Source organism: Amblyraja radiata, chromosome 8 (genome assembly GCF_010909765.2).
Source record: "Amblyraja radiata isolate CabotCenter1 chromosome 8, sAmbRad1.1.pri, whole genome shotgun sequence".
NCBI classification, from domain to species: domain Eukaryota; kingdom Metazoa; phylum Chordata; class Chondrichthyes; order Rajiformes; family Rajidae; genus Amblyraja; species Amblyraja radiata.
In genome coordinates, this window is record NC_045963.1 from 80,175,108 (window position 1) to 80,194,517 (window position 19,410).

A 19,410-nucleotide genomic window follows, 5' to 3' on the forward strand; every position below is an offset into this window, starting at 1 on the left:
TCCTTAGCTACATAGATGCTGCTGCACCCGCTGAGTTACTCCAGCACTCTGTGAAACGTCACCTATCCATGTTCTCCACAGATGCTGCCTGACCCGCTGAGTTACTCCAGCACTCTGTGATACGCCACCTATCCATGTTCTCCACAGATGCTGCCTGACCCGCTGAGTTACTCCAGCACTCTGTCTGTGTCGATCACCAATGTACTTAAAAGGTACAGAAGTGTGAAAACGCACACCTCCAGATTCAGGGCCAGTTTCTTCCCAGCTGTTATCAGGCAACTGAACCATCCTACCTGAACCACTATGGGACTATCGTTGATTGGACTTTACTGGCAGTAAACTTGATTATTCCCTGATCATGTATCTGTACACTGTGGACGGCTCGATTGTAATCATGTGTTGACTTTCCGCCGACTGGTTAGCGCGCGACAAAAGCTTTTCACTGTACCTCGGTACACGTGACAATAAACTGAACTGGAACTTCTTGTTTCGTGTCCATCTTCCGTGTTTCAAGTGTTGACGTCGCTGTCATCGTCGGTCCAGAAAAGGGCGCAAGCTTCCGGCGACCATCAGTGGGAGCCGTCACTTGTTGCAATAGATGGTGATGGTGGTAGCAGAATCAGCTCAGGATACGTCCAGTTTCCAGCCCCCCCCCGCGCGACATGGGCGCTTCTGCTGTGGGGCCCACTGTAACTGATCATTCCATTGACGTTATCTACAGTGGGGTGAGGAGCATGAAGGCATGGCCCAGCGTCGGGTTGTGAGTTGTGCCATGCTTCAGTGCCGTACATCAAGGCTGGTTGGCTCTCCTCACTCTGCCTTTCCTGGCACCCATCATCCCACGGGCGAACGTGTTTTTTTTCTTCTCTTTATTAATGGGTCAAAGATAATAAAAGAATGAGGATCTCATTGACCACCCCACCCTGACTGAGTGCCCCCCCCTACTCAGTTCCCAACACTGTTTGAAGTCTCTATGAAGATGGAGTTCTATTCAGTGGGCCTTTCCCCGAGACCATTGTTGGCACGTCGGGCCTCTTTGTGTCCCATCGGCCTCTGTGTGCTCAACTGTGGCACATAACTCGCACTTAAAGGAAAGAAAAAAAAGATTTTTTAATTCCAGCTATTTCCATTAGAATGAAGTCCTTATCGGAGCAGATCTCTCCCTGGTCGCGACATTGTTTGCAACTCCATGTTTGATGAGCAGCCTTCACGTTTGAACAGGGCTGGTTACTGATCAACTGATGTTAAATGGTGGCGTTGCAGGGACGCGGGTCAGAGCAGTTCAACTGTGTCAGCCTCCGCATGCTCGGGAAAATTTACGTTGCCTCGATAAATAACCATGCCATTTGTAATTGCCTTTGCAACCATTGCCCAGTGAGTAATTCTGTTCTAAATTCACAGTGAATGATGCAAGTGTAATGCACAGCCCAGCCAAGACAATTTAATGAAATCAAGATTACAGAGTTTCCTTAATCAAAACCAACCACCTGGAAATGACTCTCCCCTCTCCGTGTTCTGTGACTTGTTTCCTGGCCCACACCCAACTCCTTGTGTCATGACTCACCCTCCATCCAGCGGACATTGGGGGAAGCCATTCCCACAGTCACAGAGTGAATCAACTTGCCCAACCTGCCCAACTTGCCCCATCTACACTAGTCCCACCTGCCTGCGTCTGGTCCATATCCCTCCAAACCTGTCCTATCCATGTACCTGTCTACCTGTTTCTTAAACGCTGGGATAGTCCCAGCCTCAACTACCTCCTCCGGCAGCTCGTTCCATACACCCACCACCCTGTGTGTGAAAATGTTGCCCCTCAGGTTCCTATTAGATAGAAACAGCAAATAGGTGCAGGAGTAGGCCAAGATGGCGGATGTGCAGGAGTGGGCGCCGTCTGTGTATGGCAGCCTGCCCGCAGTCCGTCTCTTCACCTTTTTTTATTTTAAGTCCTGTCCAAAATGTTAGTGGAGGTCTTTTATGTGGTGGGTGGGGGGGGGAAGGGGGAAACTTTAATTCTTAGTCCCCTACCTGGTCGGAGAGGCAGCATCCATCCGAGCTGTTTCTTCGCCCCGTCCTCGCGGTCTACCATCGAGAGTGCAGCGGCGTTTCCTGTCGGGACCGGCCGGGACTACAGCTTCGGCGGCGGCGCAGCGCAAGGACACCATCACGGAGCGGAACCACGGAGCGTGCGATGCCTTGCCGGGTCGCCGTGCGGTGGGCTCCGGAGCGCTGTGGCCGTCGATCCCAACATCGCGGAGTTGTGGCTGCGGGCGTCCGGCCGCGGGCGGCGCTGGATTTGGAGCGCCGCAGAGCCTGGGATCAAGTTCGCCGGGGTCGGAGCTCCAACCAGCGCGGCCTGAAGTCTACGAGTTCTCCGGTCTCCGGGGAGGAGGCAGCCGCTCCAGACTTCTCCAAGCCGCTTGAGGAATGTTTCACCCGACGCCGGTGTTCCATCTTCACGGCAAGAGGGCCCTGAAAATCATCGGACTGGCTGCAAGGCCACAAATGGGCCCCGACCTCGGGTGTTTCACAGAGGAAGAGGACTTAACTTTCTGGTGCCTTTCCCCACAGTGGACATGTTTGATTCTGCTGTGGGGGGACGTTTGTGTTGAACACTATAATGTGTTGTGTCCATTTTCTTCCTTTATTTAATTTTAACCTTTTTCTATGGTTTGTATGTAAATTTATTATTTAATTTATGTAAAACACTTTGGTGTCAATGCAAGTTGACTTAAAATGTGCTATATAAATAAAGCTATTATTATTATTATTATTATTATTTGGCCCCACAAGCCAGCACGGCCATTCTATATGATCATGGCTGATCATCCACAATCAGTACCCCGTTCCTGCCTTCTCCCCATATCCCTTGATTCCATTAGCCCAAAGAGCTAAATCTAACTCTCTCTTGAAAACATCCAGTGAATTGGCCTCCACCGCCCTCTGAGGCAGAGAATTCCACAGATTCACAACTCTCTGGGTGAAGAATTTTTTCCTCATCTCAGCCCTAAATGGCCGACCCCTTATTCTTAAACTGTGTGGCCACTGGCTCTGCACTCCCCCAACATCGAGAACATTTTCCTGCATCTAGTCTGTCCAATCCCTTAAGATTTTAAGTTTCTATGAGATCCCAGTCTATCCATACTTTCATCATATGACAGTCCCGCCATCCCAGGAATTAACCAGGTGAACCTACGCTGCACTCCCTCAATAGCAAGAATGCCCTTCCTCAAATTAGGGGACCAAAACACAATACTCCAGGTGTGGTCTCACCAGGGTCCTGTACAACTGTAGTAGGACCTCTTTACTCCTATACTCAAATCCTCTCACTATGAAAGGCCAACATGCCATTCGCTTTCTTCACTGCCTGCTGTACCTGCATGCTTACTTTCAGTGACTGATGTACAAGGACACCCAGTCTCGTTGTACCTCCCCTTTTCCTAATCTGACCCCATTCAGATAATAATCTGCCTTCCTGTTCTTGCCACCAAAGTGGATAACCTCACATTTATCCACATTATACTGCACCTGCCCACTCACCCAACCTGTCCAAGTCGCCCTGCAGCCTCATAGCATCCTCCTCGCAGCTCACATTGCCACCCAGCTTTGTGTCATCCGCAAACTTGGAGATGTCACATTTAATTACCTCGTCTAATTTGTTAATATATATTGTAAATAACTGCTGTCCCAGCACTGAGCATTGCGGCACCCCACTAGTCACTGCCTGCCATTCTGAAAAGATCTTTCCCCCCTCACCTTAAACCTATGTCCTCTGGTTCTCGATTCCCCTTCTCTGGGTAAAAGACTCTGTGCGTCTACCCGATCTATTCCCCTCATGATTTTGTACACCTCTATAAGATCACCCCTCATCCTCCTGCACTACAAGAAGTAAAGGTCCTGCCTTCTCTGCACTCTTTCCAGCTTAATGGCATCTTTACTACAGCAGAGAGCGCTGGTCAGCGTACTCGGTGGGCCGAAGGGCCTGTTTGCATGCTGTATCTCTAAAGTCTAAATAATCTACTGCTCTGCACGTGGTCAATTGGTGACCAATAGGTCAGGACTTGGCATTCCAATGGCGACATCTCCAACATGACTGGACAGAGTGGATGTGGAAAGGATGTTTCCACTAGTGGGAGAGTCTAGGACTAGAGGGCACAGCCTCAGAATTAAAGGACGTACCTTCAAGATGGAGATGAGGGGAAATTTCTTTAGTGGAGTAGACTCGATGGGCCGAATGGCCTAATTCTGCTCCTATCACTTATGAATGTGAACAGATGAAATGTCGGAGCATCTGAGCTTATTCCTCATTGTAAGGAACCAAGTTGATGCATGACAACAAACTGACGTTTGCCCGTGGCTCTTGCCCTGAGCAGGTCAGGCAGTGCCTATCCAGAGGGGAAGTGGTCGATAATGATCGAGGAGTGGTCTTTTAGAGGTGTATAAACTCATCTGGGGAAGAGTTAGGGTGGACACACAGAGTCGTTTACCCAGAGTAGGGGAATCAAGAACCAGAGGCCTTAGGTTTAAGGTGATAGGTTGCACTGTGTGATGTATCGTATGATTTTAATGAATTATTTAAATTTAGGTTCAGGTTTATTAAGGGTTAGGAGGGAGAGATAGATCAGCCATGATTGGATGGTGGGGTAGACTTGATGGGCCGAATGGCCCAATTCTCTTCCTATCACTCATGATGGTACGTGCAGAAAGGTTCAGCAGGAGTAAGCGATGACCCTGTGTGTAGAATGCTGTGCTTGTTTAGAAACATAGAAAATAGGTGCAGGAGTAGAGGCCATTCGGCCCTTCGAGCCTGCACCGCCATTCAATATGATCATGGCTGATCATCCAACTCAGTATCCCGTACCTGCCTTCTCTCCATACCCCCTGATCCCTTTAGCCACAAGGGCCACATCTAACTCCCTCTTAAATATAGCCAATGAACTGTGGCCTCAACTACCCTCTGTGGCAGAGAGTTCCACAGATTCACCACTCTCTGTGTGAAAAATGTTTTTCTCATCTTGGTCCTAAAAGACTTCCGCTTTATCCTTAAACTGTGACCTGTTTCTCGGACAAGACACCATTAGTCGTACTGAGTGACGTTCTTCCCCCTACCTCAGGTTAGAAACACAGAAACACGGAAAACAGGTGCAGGAGTAGGCCATTCGGTCCTTCGAGCCAGCACTGCCATTCACTGTGATCATGGCTGATCATCCATAATCAGTGCCCCCGTTCCTGCTTTCTCCCCATATCCCCTGATTCCGTTAGCCCCAAGAGCTAAATCTAACTCTCTCTTGTAAAACATCCAGTGAACCGGCCTCCTGTGGCGGAGAATTCCACAGATTCACGACTCTTTGGGTTCTGCTCTGAGTCTCACAAGCCAATGGGCCTGCCACATGTTTCTGCAGAGAGGAAGCACAACTCTCCAGGCCGGGGTGAGTGTCCAATTGTCCTCAGCGGTGTTTTCTGGCCATCTGCGTGGAGGTGCGATTGAAACAGAATGAAAAACAGGTAACCTTTCCTCCCCCGCTTGTCCCAATGCGCTCCCGAGAAGCCGAACATATCGATCCTGAACAGAGCAATAAAAATATCCGAGCCTTTGGAGTGAGTTCTATAAATAGGCAGCAGCTGTGAAAGGTCAGCAAAGATCATTTGTGTGAAGAAATGTTTAATTTTTTATGTGTCATTCCTAACTGTCACTGTAGGTCATGTCGTCACTAGCGGGCGGAGCACCAAGGCAAATTCCTTGTATGTGAATACTTGGCCAATAAACTTATTTATTCTGTTTAAGAAGGAACTGCAGATGCTGGAAAATCGAAGGTAGACAAAAAAGCTGGAGAAACTCAGCGGGTGCAGCAGCATCTATGGAGCGAAGGAAATAGGCAACGTTTCGGGCCGAAACAAAACTTATTTATTCATTCATTCATAGCAGAGATGAGGAAGGGGCTAGGATGGCGACAGGAGAAGGGGGACGTGAATGGTGCAGCTAATCCTCACTACACCATCCTCCAGGCCAGTCCTGGCGTTCAAAGCCTCGTTCACACGTGGACGGGAGAGAAGCCAGCTCACTGAAATACCGACAAAACTGGAAATAATCAGCCTTATTACCAATGGCTCATATGTTTAAGAAAGAACTGCAGATGCTGGAAAAATCGAAGGTAGACAAAAATGCTGGAGGAACTCAGGGGATGAGGCAGCATCCATGGAGCGATCACCCGAAACGTCACCCATTCCTTCGCTCCATGGATGCTGCCTCAACCGCTGAGTTCCTCCAGCATTTTTGTCTACCTTTTAAGGGTCTCGAGCTGAAACGTCACCCATTCCTGGATACTTTCAAGAGAGAGCTAGACAGGGCTCTTAAAGATAGGGGAGTCAGGGGGTATGGGGAGAAGGCAGGAACGGGGTACTGATTGGGGATGATCAGCCATGATCACATTGAATGGCGGTGCTAGCTCGAAGGGCCGAATGGCCTACTCCTGCACCTATTGTCTATTGTCGGTCACCAGGATACAGAGCCATGGTTGGAAATGGACTGACTTTTTCCATTCATTAACTATTTGAAGGGATAGATTGGCCCGGCACGGAAACCCAACTAAAGCTTGAACTCAGAATTAGGTGAAAAGTTACACTTTATAATCTACGAACCTATCTCCAATGACGTATTATTAGTAATTCATTCCACCTTTTTTTTCTTTTTTGACATTTGTAATTCATTTTTCTCTCTTTCTCTATCTTTCTATCTATATAAAAAAAACTAGAAGCAGAATCAATCGACATTTGAACATTTTAATAATGTATGATTGATGTACATGAAAAGTTTTTTACTATAATATGTAACTATACCTTACCATAATATGTTTGCTTCGAATAAAAATATTTTTTAAAAAAGCAAATGGACTGACTTGCCTCCTAGCCGGTCAATAGAACGGTCTCACCTTTCCCCGAGAGTTTCCACGGCACAAACACAAATAAAACACGTACCGTTTGGGCACTTTGATCTCATACATGCTGCAACATAGCTTCTCACCATAATCTGGGGGCTGTGTAATCATTCATGACACAAGTACTCCTCCTAGCAGGCTTGTCGACCTTTGCAAAACTACAGCCTATCTTTCATAAGTAAAAACTCCAAAGAGTTTGCTCTTTTGCTTCCACCGTGAACAAGGGACATCAACAATCATTTAATAGATAATAGACAATAGACAATAGGTGCAGGAGTAGAGGCCATTCGGCCCTTCGAGCCAGCACCGTCATTCAATGTGACCATGGCTGATCATCCACAATCAGTACCCCGTTCCTGCCTTCTCCCCATATCCCCTGACACCGCTATCTTTAAGAGCCCTATCTAGCTCTCTCTTGAAAGCATCCAGAGAACCGGCCTCCACCGCCCTCTGAGGCAGAGAATTCCACGCAGACTCACCACTCTCTGTGAGAAAAAGTGTTTCCTCATCTCTGTTCTAAATGGCTTACTCCTTATTCTTAAACTGTGTGGCCCCTGGTTCTCGACTCCCCCCCAACATCGGGAACATGTTTCCTGCCTCTAGCGTGTCCAAGTAATGTTTAAGAAAGAACTGCAGATGCTGGAAAAATCGAAGGTAGACTGGAAATCAGTCTGAGGAAGGGTCCTGACCCGAAACGTCACCTTTTCCTTCGCTCCATAGATGCTGCCTCACCCGCTGAGTTTCTCCAGCATTTTTGTCTGCCAACAATAATTTAATGCTTCCTCTCTCCACACTGACAACAATTCCCTTCCATCCGTTTGTTCCGACTGATCTCTCTCCTGTGGTACCCCAGCTTTCAAAGGGTTAAGACTGGCAGAGGGGGGCTGTGGTGAGTGTTCCTTATCTACATATCTCCCTCTCTCCTGTATTATTCAACATTTTACTTAATCTCCACTCCCTTTGTCCCATTTTCACACCTTACACTTCCTTATCTATGGATCTCCCTCTCCCCTGACTCTCAGTCTGAAGAAGGGTTTCGATCTGAATCATCGCCCATTCCTTCTCACCAGAGATGCTGCCTGTCCCGCTGAGTTACTCCAGCATTTTGTGTCTATCTTCGGATTAAACCAGCATCTGCAGTTCCTTCCTACGCGTGGATGGTATTCTGGGCACGTGGCCTCTGTCTACAATTCCCCGTACGCCCTTGAAAGCCATTCCCAGCTAGTCTCATTCATCACTGTACAAACGCAGGTCATACGTGGTAGCAGCAGAATTAGGCCATTCGGCCCATCGAGTCTACTCCGCCATTCAATCATGGCTGATCTATCTCTACCTCCTAACCCCATTCTCCTGCCTTCTCCCCATAACCCCTGACACCCGCACTAATCCAGAATCTATCTAACTCTCCCTTAAAAATATCCACTGACTTGTGGCCTCCACAGCCGTCTGTGGCAAAGAATTCCACAGATTCACCACCCTCTGACTAAAGAAATTCCTCCTCATCTCCTTCCTAAATTTCTCCTCATCTCCTTTAATTCTGAGGCTGTGACCTCTGGTCCTAGACTCTCCCACTATTGGAAACATCCTCTCCACATCCACTCTATCCAAGCTTTTCACTATCCCAAGTTCTGTTCCTTCTCCATCCCATGGGTGGGAAGGAGAGAGCAAAGGGGCGAAGGTTTGGTCAATGGTACTTGATTGCCACATGTACACATGTTCCTCGACACAGTGAGATTATTTTACACGCTAACTTGAAAGCACGCACCCACCAGACTCTAATCTTGTTAGAACATAGATCAGTACAGCACAGGATGTGGCCCTTCGGCCCACAATGTCTGTGCCGAACATGATGCCAAGTCTATATCTTATCTGCCTGCACATGATCCGTATCCCTCTATTCCCTGCATATCCATGCCCCTATCCAAAAGTCTCTTAAACGCCACTATCGTATCTCAGAGGGCGGTGGAGGCCGGTTCTCTGGATGCTTTCAAGAGAGAATTAGATAGGGCTCTTAAAGATAGCGGAGTCAGGGGATATGGGGAGAAGGCAGGAACGGGGTACTGATTGTGGATGATCAGCCATGATCACATTGAATGGCGGTGCTGGCTCGAAGGGCCGAATGGCCTGCTCCTGCAACTATTGTCTAATCTCTGTCTTGTGTGTGTGTGTGTGTGTGTGTATGTGTGTGTGTGTGTGTGTGTGTGTGTGTGTGTGTGTGTGTGTGTGTGTGTGTGTGTGTGTGTGTGTGTGTGTGTGTGTGTGTGTGTGTGTGTGTGTGGGGGGGGGGGTTGGGGGGGTGAGGGAGCGGGTCAGTGCCCAGGATAAAGCCCCCACTGCTGCCACCATTTATATATCAGGTTAATGATTGAAGGGGAGCGGAGGATGTGGGAACATAGCGTGAGGTCATTGGATTGTCTTCCTGCCTACACCTGGCGCGGGGGGACCGTGCATTCCTCACCCCCTCGTAACTCACTCCCTTGACAGCACAATGCTGGACATATTTCACAATGATGGCACATCCCTCACTGCTCCAGATAACACTGGAGTCTCCAAACCCCCCGCCCGCTAACGGCTACCGAGCTGGGGCCACCCGCGCGCGGTACAGGCAAACCCAGCGGCTGCTCACTGCTGCTCATTGTAACTCATAGTAACTTACAGTAACTTGTAGTAACTAACAGTAACATATAGTATTCAAAAGGGAACTGCAGATGCTGGAATATCGAAGGTACACAAAATTGCTGGGGAAACTCAGCGGGTGCAGCAGCATCTATGGAGCGAAGGAAATAGGCGACGTTTCGGGCCGAAACCCTTCTTCAGACTCAGGTGCAGATTCCAGCACCTGCAGTAACATATAGTAACTTATAGTAACTTATGTTTAAGAAAGAACTGCAGATGCTGGAACATTGAAGGTAGACAAAAATGTTGGAGAAACTCAGCGGGTGCAGCAGCATCTGTGGAGTGAAGGAAATAGGTGACGTTTCTGGTCGAGACCATTCTTCAGACTGATAGTAACTGATAGTAACATAGCTACACATAGTAACTGATAGCTGTTCCTAGCTGCCCTGTGAGGGGCTCAGCAGTGTGTGAAGCACCAACTACTGGTCTGTACTCTGAGGCCAGTGTCAGATCTCTCTCCTCTCTTATCTCCTTCCCTCCTTGAGTTCCGCGTCGAGTGACAATGTCAGGTAGTTTAGTTTAGCTTAGTTTAGAGATACAACACAGGCCCTTTGGCCCACCGTGTAACCGCACCGACCAGCGATCCCCGCACACTAACACTATCCTACACACACTAGGGACAATTTATATTTATATCAAGCCAATTAAAATACAAACCTACACGTCTTTGGAGTGTGGGAGGAAAGCGGAGCTTTGGTTAAGCTGCAGAGAGTAAATGCCCCTGTCCCACTTAGGAAACCTGGACGGAAACCTCTGGAGACTTTGTGCCCCACCCAAGGTGTCCGTGCGGTTCCCGGAGGTTCCCGGAGGTTTTTGTCAGTCTCCCTACCTGCTTCCACTACCTGCAACCTCCGGCAACCTCCGGCAACCACCTGCAACCTCCGGGAACCGCAGGGAAACCTTGGGTGGGGCGCAAAGTCTCCAGAGGTTTCCGTTCAGGTTTCCTAAGTGGGACAGGGGCATTTGAGTTTCATTATTCCATTGCCAGTACATATGACAGTCAGTTCAGTTTAGTTTATTGCCACGTGTAGTGAGGTACATTGAAAAGCTTTTTACTGCGTGCTAACCAGTCAGCATAAAGACAACACATGATTACAATCAATCCTTTTACTGATACATGATAAGGGAATAACGTTTAGTTCAAGGTAAAGCCAGTAAAGTCCGATCAAGGATGGTCTGAGAGTCACCAATGAGGTAGATAGTAGTTCAGGACTGCTCTCTGGTTGTGGTTGGATCATAAGGTCATAAGTGATAGGAGAAGAATTAGGCCATTCGGCCCATCGTGTCTACTCTGCCATTCAATCATGGCTGATCTATCTCTCCCTCCTAACCCCATTCTCCTGCCTTCTCCCCGTAACCCCCGACACCCGTACTAATCAACAATCTATCAATCTGCATTTAAACAATATCCACTGACTTGGCCTCCACAGCCGTCTGTGACAATGAGTTCCACAGATTCACCACCCTCTGGCTAAAGAAATTCCTCCTCATCTCCTTCCTAAAGGAACGTCCTTTAATTCTGAGGCGTTTTGTTGCTGTTTCAGTCAGCCGATCACAAGACTGGTCAGAAGAAGAGTCCCGACCCGAAACCTCACCTGTCAATTCCCTCCACAGACGCTGCCTGACCCACTGAGTTCCTCCAGCACTCTGTGTTTTGCTCAGGATTCCAGCACCTGCAGTTTAGTTTAGTTTTGAGATACAGCGTGGAAGCAGGCCCTTCGGCCCACCGAGTCCGTGCACACTAACACCATCCTACATACACTAGGGGACAATTTGCAATTTTACCGAATATTACCTGGAGTATTGCGTACAGTTTTGGTCTCCTAATCTGAGGAAAGACATTCTTGCCATAGAGGGCGTACAGAGAAGGTTCACCAGACTGATTCCTGGGATGGCAGGACTTTCATATGAAGAAAGACTGGATAGACTCGGCTTGTACTCGTTAGATTTTAGAAGATTGAGGGGGGATCTTATAGAAACTTACAAAATTATTAAGGGATTGGACAGGCTAGATGCAGGAAGATTGTTCCCGATGTTGGGGAAGTCCAGAACAAGGGATCACACAGTTTAAGGATAAGGGGGAAATCTTTTAGGACTGAGATGAGAAAAACATTTTTCACACAGAGTGGTGAATCTGTGGAATTCTCTGCCACAGAAGGTAGTTGAGGCCAGTTCATTGGCTATATTTAAGAGGGAGTTAGATGTGGCCCTTGTGGCTAAAGGGATCAGGGGGTATGGAGAGAAGGCAGGTACTGGATACTGAGTTGGATGATCAGCCTTGATCATATTGAAAGGCAGTGCAGGCTCAAAGGGCCAAATGGCCTACTCCTGCACTTATTTTCTATGTTTCTATGTTTCTAGTTTGTCGCCACGTGTTCGCTGGTGGTCATCGTGAGTCGTCTCCTCAGATTCTATGTTTCTATGAATCCAATTAACCTACAAACCCGCACATCTTTGGAGTGTGGGAGGAAACCGGAGCACCCGGAGAAAACCCACGCGGGTCACGGAGAGAAGGTACAAACTCCGTACAGACAGCGCCCGTAGTCGGGATGGAACCCGGGTCTCTGGCGTCGTGAGGCAGCAACTCTACCGCTGTGCCAACCACTTCGTTCCGTGAGTCTACAGAACTCTTTCTTCCGTCTGGGAGTTAATGGCCATAAACCGCAGGGAAAATATCTTTTATATTCCACTATATGTCGAGGGAAAAATGTAAAGGTCGATTGGGAATATTGGTGAAATATAAAGGAATAGTTGCTGGCTGGGAATGATTACATGGTCATAGAGTAATCAAAGGGGTCAAATGGGGCCATGAATAAGTAGAGACTAGCTTGGCATCTGTTTAAAATAAAAACCTTTGCGATGAATGTTGCGGGATAATGCAACCTAGATGTGTAACTTGCCTTTCACCAGAGGGTGAGCAGCAGTAACGTCATTACTCAGAGTTTATTCCAAAACAATATGCGACTGATTCATGAAGAACTCCCCCTCACATGTAGATAGAGGAAAGACACAGTAATAGCAATTTCCTCAAAGATGGATGTCAGCATCAACCTTTACGAAGGAACTGCAGATGCTGGAAAAATCGAAGGTAGACAAAAATGCTGGAGAAACTCAGTGGGTGAGGCAGCATCTATGGAGAGAAGGAATAGGCGACGTTTCGGGTTGAGACCCTTCTTCAGACTTATGTGGGGGGGGGGTGGGAAGAAGAAAGGAAGAGGCGGAGACAGTGGGCTGTGAGGGAGCTGGGAAGGGGAGGGGAAGGAGGGAGAATTCAGGGACTACCTGAAATTGGAGATGTCAATGTTCATACCGCTGGGGTGCAAACTACCCAAGCGAAATATGAGGTGCTGCTCCTCCAATTTACGGTGGGAACTCACTCTGGCCATGGAGGAGGCCCAGGACAGAAAGGTCGGATTCGGAATGGGAGGGGGAGTTGAAGTGCTGAGCCACCGGGAGATCAGGTTGGCTATTGCGAACCGAGCGGAGGTGTTGGGCGAAGCCTACGCTTGGTCTCAACGTTCAGCATCAAAGTCCTTTCACTTGGCCTTGAGACACCTTTGTCAGACTGTGGGCTAGTGCTGAGGATGCCACTTTAACTGGAGAGAAGGAATGGGTGACGTTTTGGCTCGAGACCCTTCTTCAAACTGGGTTAGGGGTAGAGTCAGTCTGAAGAAGGGTCTCGACCCTGAAACGTCACCCATCCATATAACCATATAACCATATAACAATTACAGCATGGAAACAGGCCATCTCGACCCTTCTAGTCCGTGCCAAACACGTATTCTCCCCTAGTCCCATACACCTGCACTCAGACCATAACCCTCCATTCCTTTCCCGTCCATATAACTATCCAATTCATTTTTAAATTATAAAAATGAACCTGCCTCCACCACCTTCACTGGAAGCTCATTCCACACAGCCACCACTCTCTGAGTAAAGAAGTTCCCCCTCATGTTACCCCTAAACTTCAGTCCCTTAATTCTCAAGTCATGTCCCCTTGTTTGAAGCTTCTCTACTCTCAGTGGGAAAAGCTTAACCACGTCAACTCTGTCTATCCCTCTCATCATTTTAAAGACCTCTATCAAGTCCCCCCTTAACCTTCTGCGCTCCAAAGAATAAAGCCCTAACTTGTTCAACCTTTCTCTGTAACTTAGTTGCTGAAACCATCCCTTCTCTCCAGAGATGCTGCCTGTCCCGCTGAGTTACTCCAGCAGTTTGATATCTACCTTCGGTTTAAAGCAGTATCTGCAGTTCCTGCCTCCAACATGCTACTTGAACTAGTGTGGGGGGAATGGGGGCAACGTTAAGACACTAAGTGCTGGAGGAATGCAGTTGTCTGGTTTGCCAGGAGAGGGAGGCAGAGGTCCAGAAAACAAAGAACAGCAGATGCTGGCATTTTTAGTTTAGTTTAGAGATTGACAATAGACAATAGGTGCAGGAGGAGGCCATTCGGCCCTTCGAGCCAATGTGATCATGGCTGATCTTCCCCAATCAGTACCAGATACAGCGCGGAAACAGGCCCTTCGGCCCACCGAGTCCGCGCTGACCAGCGATCCCCGCACACTAACACAGGCACAATTTACATTTACACCAAGCCAATTAATCTACAAACCCATGTACGTCTTTGGAGTGTGGGAAGAAACAGAAGATCTCGGAGAAAATCCCACGCAGGTCACGGGAGAAGGTACAAACTCCGTACAGACAGCACCCATAGTCGGGATCGAACCCGTGTCTCTGGCGCTGTGAGGCAGCAACTCTACCGCTGCGCCACCGTGACCCCCCTGAATCTTAAATAGAACACAATGTGCTGGAGGGCTCTGAGATTAACAGCTGTTGTCAGACAGTTATTAGAGAGTATTATTTGGGATAAGATACACAAGCAGTTAGATGGACAAGGGGTGATTGGGGATATTCAGCGTGGTTTGTACGTGGGAGGTCGTGTCTCACCAATCTTAGTTTTTACTTTAATAATAATAATAATAATGGATGGGATTTATATAGCGCCTTTCTAATACTCAAGGCGCTTTACATCGCATTATTCATTCACTCCTCAGTCACACTCGGTGGTGGTAAGCTACTTCTGTAGCCACAGCTGCCCTGGGGCAGACTGACGGAAGCGTGGCTGCCAATCTGCGCCTACGGCCCCTCCGACCACCACCAATCACTCACACACATTCACACACATTCACACACGGGCAAAGGTGGGTGAAGTGTCTTGCCCAAGGACACAACGACAGTATGCACTCCAAGCGGGATTCCAACCGGCTACCTTCCGGTTGCCAGCCGAACACTTAGCCCATTGTGCCATCTGTCGTCCCAAAACTTTAGTTTGGAGATACAGTGCGGAAACAGGCCCTTTGGCCCACCGAGTCCACGTTGACCAGCGATCCCCGCACACTTACACTATCCTACACACTCAGGATAATTTACAATTTTACCTTGCCAATTAACCTACAAACCTGTACGTCTCTGGAATCAGGTAGATTTTTTTGAAGTTGTGACCAAAAAGGTCGATGAGGGCAGAGCTGTAGATGTTGTCTATATGGATTTCAGTAAGGCGTTCGACAAGGTGCCGCATGGTAGGCTGCATTGGAAGGTTAGATCGCATGGGATCCAAGGAGAGATAGCTGACCTGCGTGGGTTTTCTCCAGGTGCTCCGGTTTCCTCCCACACTCCAAAGTCGTACAGGTTTGCAGGAATGCAGTTGAACAGTTGATCAGGGAATAACTGTGCACAGTTCCCTGAAGGTGGAATCTCATGTAGATAGGGTGGTAAAGAAAGCTTTTGGTATGCTGGCCTTTATAAATCAGAGCATTGAGTATAGAAGTTGGGATGTAATGTTAAAATTGTACAAGGCATTGGTGAGGCCAATTCTGGAGTATGGTGTACAATTTTGGTCGCCTAATTATAGGAAGGATGTCACCAAAATAGAGAGAGTACAGAGGAGATTTACTAGAATGTTGCCTGGGTTTCAGCAACTAAGTTACAGAGAAAGGTTGAACAAGTTAGGTCTTTATTCTTTGGAGCGCAGAAGGTTAAGGGGGGACTTGATAGAGGTCTTTAAAATGATGAGAGGGATAGACAGAGTTGACGTGGATAAGCTTTTCCCATTGAGAGTAGGGAAGATTCAAACAAGAGGACATGACTTGAGAATTAAGGGACAAAAGTTTAGGGGTAACATGAGGGGGAACTTCTTTACTCCGAGAGTGGAAGCTGTGTGGAATGAGCTTCCAGTGAAGGTGGTGGAGGCAGGTTCGATTTTATCATTTAAAAAATAAATTGGATAGGTATATGGACGGGAAAGGAATGGAGGGTTATGGTCTGAGTGCAGGTAGATGGGACTAGGTGAGAGTAAGTGTTCGGCACGGACTAGAAGGGTCGAGATGGCCTGTTTCCGTGCTGTAATTGTTATATGGTTATATGGTTTGTAGGTTAATTGGTTTCGGTAAAATTGTAAATGTGTATATCCAGGCATGTGTACATATTGTGTGTGTATATTCACGCATACGTACACTTTAAAAAAACCCAATCAATAATAGTGCAATATTAACAATCTATCAGTAATCTATCAATAATAGTCTATGTAGTTCAGAGCTTATTGAGGTTGTTGTGTTTAATAGCCTGATGGCTGTGGGGAAGCAGCTGTTCCTGAACCTGGACGTTATAGTTTTCAGGCTCCTGTACCTTCTTCCCGATGAGTCCCAGCCTCAACTACCTCCTCTGGTAACTCGTTCCATACACCCACAACCCTCTGTGTGAAAAAGTTGCCCCTCAGGTTCCTATTAAATCTTTTCCCCCTCTCACCTTAAACCTATGTCCACTGGTTCTTGACTCATAAGGTCATAACGAATAGCAGTAGAATGAGACCATTCGGCCCATCAAGTCTACTCCGCCATTCAATCATGGCTGATCTATCTCTCCCTCCTAAACCCCATTCTCCTGCCTTCTCCCCATAACCCCTGACACCCGTACTAATCAAGAATCTATCTATTCGGTCTGAAGAAGGGTCTCGAGCCGAGACATCACCCATTCCTCCTCTCCAGAGATGCTGCCTGTCCCGCTGAGTTACTCCAGCATTTTATGTCTGACTTGGATTTAAACCAGCATCTGCAGTTCCTTCCCACACAAGACTCTATCTATCTCTGCCTCAGACTCCCCGACACTGGGCTCAATATTCTGTGCACTCCTCCGGTCTATTCCCCTGGTGATTTTAGACACCTCCGTCAGATCTAGTGCCATTGCAAGTTCCAAACCTATGAAACCGATTTTCCGCGGTGCGTCTAAGATGTGAAACTCTGCGGGAACAGGGGAAATAATTCACTTTTTGAAGTTGGATGTTTATGTCTCCTCTCAAGAGTGGAGTTGTGATGGGTTTGTGATCCTGTGTAAACAACGCTCCCCGCGTCTCAATCTCCTCTCCACTCGAATAGAATTCAGGAAACATGTGAAAACCAAAACATGGGATTATGCCAGAAAACGGGTGCTGGAGGTTAACAGATTAGTATTGTTTTCATAACAAGTGTTCTCAAATGCTATTGCTAATGCAGGAGGTTGGGGTGAAAGCTGCCAGCCAATGTGTTTGGCCCTGGGCTGCAGCGTTTAAGAGCGTTCAGCTTTGAGCGGAGATGTAAAGGTGGACTCTGAGTTCCCACCACCCCCTCACCTCACCCTCAAACACCCCGCATCGAGAGGAATTCTCTGCCACAGAAGGCAGCGGAGGCCAATTCACTGGATGTTTTCAAGAGAGAGTTAGATTTAGCTCTTAGGGCTAACGGAAGCAAGGAATATGGGGAGAAAGCAAGAACGGGATACTGATTCTGGATGATCAGCCATGATCACATTGAAGAGTTAAGGGTTATGTTTAAGAAGGAACTGCAGATGCTGGAAAAATCGAAGGTAGACACAAATGCTGGAGGAACTCAGCGGGCGAGGCAGCTCCTTCTTCCTTCGCTCCACAGATGCTGCCTCACTGGAAGAGTGTTTAATTGTCTTATGTACAGGAAACAGGACGATAAAATCCACACCTGCTGCAGCTTAACGCAACAACACACAGATAAATATATAATAATCAATAAGTGAGACAGGGATAGCTTTGTGTATCTTTGAAACCTATTCAACTGCAACGCGAGGCATTTTTAATGTCTCCACTGTGCATAAAATGTCTTCGTTCCTGCAGTCTCAGTGTTTACGGCTGCAATTAAGGGTCGTCACGGTGGCGCAGCGGTAGAGTTGCTGCCTCACAGCGCCAGAGGCCCGCGTTCCATCCCGACCACGGGTGCTGTCTGTACGGAGTTTGCACGTTCTCCCCGTGACCTGGAGCTGAAAGGAATTGGAGGAAGGGGAGATGGAGGACAGGTGGCGGAGATGGGGGATATGGAAGGGGATATGGGGGATTGGGGGGAGGGAAGGGAGATGGGGGGGGGGAGGGGGGTGGGGGTAGAGGTGGGATAGATGGGGGTGGATGAGGATGTGGAGAGAGGTGGACAATAGACAATAGGTGCAGGAGTAGGCCATTCGGCCCTTCGAGCCAGCACCGTCATTCAATGCGATCATGGCTGATCATCCCCAATCAGTACCCCGTTCCTGCCTTCTCCTCATATCCCCTGACTCCGCTATCTTTAAGAGCCCTATCTAACTCTGCCTTGAAAGCATCCAGTGAACCGGCCTCCACCGCCCTCTGAGGCAGAGAATTCCACAGACTCACAACTCTCTGGGTGTAAAGGTTTTTCCCCATCTCCGTTCTAAATGGCTTACCCCTTATTCTTAAACTGTGGCCCCTGGTTCTGGACTCCCCCAACATCGGGAACATGTTTCCTGCCTCTAGCGTGTCCAGGCCCTTAATAATCTTATATGTTTCAATAAGATGCCCTCTCATCCTTCTAAACTCTAGTGTGTACAAGCCCAGCCGCTCCATTCTCTCAGCATATGACAGTCCCACCATCCCGGGAATTAACCTGGTGAACCTATGCTGGGTTCCCTCAATAGCAAGAATGTCCTTCCTCAAATTTGGAGACCAAAACTGCACACAATACTCCAGGTGTGATCTCACCAGGGCCCTGTACAACTGCAGAAGGACCTCTTTGCTCCTGTACTCAACTCCAGGTCTCCTCTCCAGGTGTGGTCTCACTAGGGCCATGTACTAGGAGGCTGGTGGGCCCTGTGGCCTCATTGATTCGAGTGGTTCACTGTCCACACCATGGACCCAAGTACATTGCTGGCGCGTGGTTTATATCCAGCTTCTCGTCCCGTGGGAAGTGGTAACAATTGTGTCTACATTTGAAGGGTCTCGGGGTGGGGCTGGCTGATGACTAAAGACACATTGACAGGAGGGTCGGCCCCAGGAGTAAACGTGGTCCAGGCACGGAGATGCTGCTGAGAGATGTGCTGCAGTAAACGAGAGTACACGCCTGCCCCTCCCCTCCGCCCCTGCCCAAACGCTGCCCTGAAGCCATTTGACTTGTTTTCTACAGTTGCGTTAGTCACACCCAAACCTCTCTGGCAAAGTCTGCATACAGTTGGAAGTCTTGGCCAGAGCACGGCATGATAATGATGTTTTGGCCTGTCTGCAGATGCTTCACAAAGCTGGACGCTTCTGCAGGCTATGCAGTCTCTACAGCAACGCCTTTTGTTTCCCCACCCCGTAACATTTTGTTTTTATACGGCACTGAGTTTGCACCGTTCGACCCTATTTAAGTCGCTCTTAGTCGCTGCTGGGAGTTAGTATTTTATTCTATAAGTCAGCCCACATTTTACATATAACTCCCAGCCAGGCCAGGGCCACTGCTTGCAGTGGCTGCCAAAT

The 19,410-nt window shown here is 48.2% G+C and overlaps 1 long non-coding RNA gene across 1 annotated transcript; it reads left to right on the top strand.

Moving 5' to 3' along the window:
* Positions 1-486: 486 nt before the first annotated feature.
* On the top strand, positions 487-19,206 carry LOC116975789. Its single transcript, XR_004412776.1, has 3 exons — positions 487-588; positions 5,874-5,878; positions 19,191-19,206. It is a non-coding gene; the product is annotated as an uncharacterized LOC116975789 (long non-coding RNA).
* Positions 19,207-19,410: the final 204 nt, after the last annotated feature.